The sequence below is a fragment of the Sinocyclocheilus grahami genome, unplaced genomic scaffold, assembly GCF_001515645.1.
Source record: "Sinocyclocheilus grahami isolate Dianchi unplaced genomic scaffold, SAMN03320097.WGS_v1.1 scaffold85.1, whole genome shotgun sequence".
Lineage (NCBI taxonomy): Eukaryota > Metazoa > Chordata > Actinopteri > Cypriniformes > Cyprinidae > Sinocyclocheilus > Sinocyclocheilus grahami.
This window is the reverse complement of record NW_015505264.1, coordinates 5,342-9,206: the sequence shown is the minus strand read 5'-3', so window position 1 is coordinate 9,206 and position 3,865 is coordinate 5,342.

Genomic DNA, 3,865 nt, shown 5'->3' with positions numbered 1-3,865 from the left:
GTTATTTGTCCAGTCCAATTTGAGTATCATCCTGACTTTTTTTTTTAATGATTAAAAATAAGATGATAGCTGACCCATGATGTAGGTTACCTGTGCAAGACTGACTATAATTCATAAATCTCTGAATGTCAGCATGTTTTTCTATGGTAAAGTGTAACTTTACCACCCTGTCCCACATTTCACCTTTTCTCTTCTTTTTTTGGCAGAGATTAAGAACACAAAGGCTTAAGCGTCTGTTTTATGGAGGATATATTACTTCACCGAAAACTGTCCTAATCTCCTCCCAGAAAGTTGCATGTCATTGATCTTTTCCAGAGTTCAAAGTGGCTTTTAAATAAGTTATTGACTTTGGGCTTTCTGTTAAGGTCGGTGACAAGAGAAAAATGCCACAGGTTTTTGCAATCCAATTCCCGCTTTAAAGTCGAAATAATCAAAACAGATAACGCCTCCGCTGAATAGACATCCCCACCACAACATTCGTTGGGCTTCAGGCGTTAGAACACCACAGCCGAACATAACAGCCCATGAATTATGCATTGAAACTAAGTATATTTACTATAATGGGTTGGAATTACAGTGAGCTCTAACGTTTCGCTAAGGACAGAGTGGCTTTCAATAATTTATCTGATAGCAGGATGAATCGAGATAAAGTAGCTGGAGCACCGTGGAGGTGTTTTATGTGGACACGCTTTTACGTATTATCTGACGGCCAACAAACACTGGCCTCCGCGATCCAGAGGCTTTATTCTTTAAATGGAGCTTATCCTCGACTCGTTCAGAATGCATTAGTGATCTAAGCGTCACAGGAAGATGTCTTGAAGGCATCTGTCTCAGTGCCTGCTAAGTGTAATGTCAGCGTTTCCATTTGTTTCCAGAGGTTTCGTCTGATTAAATTATATATCCATGTCACACTCTTTCTTTTACTGAGTCAAAGCAGTATGAAGATTCTGCTGTTGTGAGTCTTGTAAAAGAATATACAAAATAGATCCCATGTGAAATGTTTCATCATAGAGGAAGTAAAAAGTAGAGGGACAGCATCTGCTGATATTTTATATAATAGTCCAACAGTCCATGGACTTCTGTGATGGGATTAGATATTTCTAGTACAAGTTTATTCCATCCATTAGTTAACTTAACAGCCTGGAATTAAATGAGTAATTAAAAATATCAGCAGTGGAATTTCCCACTGATGGATTTATTTAAAATTAATTAAACATTGATATAATCATTAAGCAAATTAAAACAATAGCAAGTTGCCTTCCATTTATTTATTTATTTTTAAAATGTAGGTAAGCATTGCTTAATTTAATTATTCACTTAAACAATCAGCAATAATTAACAAAGAAATAAAATAAGAGTGTTTTTTTTGTTTCTTATAAATATTTTATTTTTATTTATTTAGTTATTATTTTAATTTTTGTTAATATTCTAATTGACAGCATAATAGACTCTGACAGGGGAAAAAAGGGATATTTCTGTATCATTTACTCACTCTCATGTCACGCCAAACCTGTATGCCTTTTCTTTTTCTTTTTTTTTTGTAGTTCACCCATGTCAGTTCCAAAGTCTAAAATTAACAGTTTTATTTAATTTTATTTTGAATGCATATTTGAATTTTCTATTTTTAGTTGTATTTATGCACAGTTGCGTGTTTATTTATTTATTTATCCATTCATTCATTCATAACTTAATTTCTGGTTTTGTTTTATTTTAGTATATTATTCATCCATGCATATGTAATTGCATTTTCAGTTTTTATGAAATAAATACAACTGCACAATTGCATTTTTTATTTATGCATCCCTTATTTTTTCTATTAAACACATGAAGATATTTAAAGAATGTTGGTAACCGAATAGTTTCATATTGACTTGTTTGGTTATCAACAATCTTTAAGTATTTTCTTTAAGTATTTTTCACAGAAGAAAAACATACAAGTTTGGAATGACATGAGAATTAGTAAATAATTGTGGACCATCGCTTTAATCCATGTAGAGCCAATATTTTGCTTAATTATTTAGTTTTGACTTAGTATTGAAATTTATGGTATTAATGGTTTAATTGGGGGGAGACTAGCAGACTGAGACATTGGAAAAGAGGAGCATTCCTATGAGCACCTCAACACAGAAGCTTTTGAAATCAGTGAATCTGGTGTTTAGAGGAATGTACGTTGGGGATGTGTGATTGATTCTGTGTGATACAGCATGCAGCGCTGCCGGCTCTTTGATGTTCAGGTTTTAGCAACACTGCTTTACATGTATGGAGGTGTTATCCTCAGTTAAACTAATCCAGCCACTGTGTTTTAAGGAGGTGAATGAGAGTGCTGCGGATATCTTGGGCAGGCTTGACAGGATGGGGAAAGTCAGATGTGTAAGAGCTGTGTAAGTGTCTTACACTAGGTGAGGAGCTATATTTAGTGTCATTGCTGTGATGCTGTAGCTGTAACCTCTTTAGATATGCTGCTTCAAATGAGAGAATGATACCCAGGAGGCTGAAAACAACATGCACAAAAACGTACACACAGTATGCATACAAAAGAGAGGGAACATGAACCACATTAGAATATTAGCACGAGTGACAGTGATATATCGGCCTGGTCGAGTGTTAGTCATTTAATTATCAACACTGGTCAATTACACTGACTTCCTGGTCAGTGAACAGGTAGTTCACCCATGTCAATTCCAAAGTCTAAAATTAACTATTTGATTTGATTTTGATTTATTTTATTTTATTGGTTTAATTTTATTTATGCACAATTGCATTTTCTGTTTATTTAATTATTTATTTATTTAATGCATTTCTTGTGTTAATTGTGTTATTATTTTATGTATCCATGCATGGACAATTACATTTTCAGTTTTTATATTTTTATGTATGTATGTATGCATGAATAATTACATTTTCTTTAATTGCATTTGAAGCTTTTAGATTTTTTTTTATTTATGCATATTCTTAACTGCAGTTCTTGTTTTAATTTATTATTTTATGTAACCATGCATAATTGCATTGTTTTATTTTACTTTATTTGTTTATGCATAATTAAATGTTTTTTTTGTATTATTATTTTATATATGCATTTCATTGTATAAATTTTTTTTTTAATTGATTTATGCACAAATGCATTTTAAGTTTTAAAGGTGACCTATTATGCCCCTTTTTACAAGATGTAAAATAAGTCTATGTCCCCCCAGAGTGTGCATGTGAAGTTTTAGCTCAAAATATGAGCCAAAACGCGCTATTTTTTGTTTTTGTCCCTTTAAATGAAAATGAGCTGGTGCTCCCGCCTCCCCTTTCAGAAGAGGGTGGAGTTTCTAGAGCTCGCGCACCGGCATCATGCCAGCAATAACGGAACACTTTCTCATGCACTGAAAATGTCAGAAACTGCTAGTAGCGGTGTTCAGCCATATATGTTCGAACCAGTGTCGTGCGGAATTCTGCACCCTGCCAGATTATTTATGAATTACACAGATGGGGAGCACGGCGCTATAAAAATAACAACATAGCTGGTTTCGTGGTGCCATCGCGTGCTAACACGAACTTTATAAGTCCTGAATATGATTATGAGCTAGACAAATTCAAGCGGTCGATTTCACATTGCTTTCATATGCAATTTTTAACTACCACATTCCTATTCACGATCATTCTGGTAGCACGTGAAGGCAGCATCAGTGAAAACAGACAGACAATGGTAGCTTTAGCAACATTAGCCTTACAGAGTGCCAAGAAGCTCTTTCAGAAAGGCAGTTTGGAAAACAAACGCATGATACTTACTTACTCTAGATGGCGTAACGTTAGCTGGATCACGAACAGTTGGCATTGCTCCATCCTTCAGGAGCAACTTTTGTGCAAAACCTGCTTTATACTG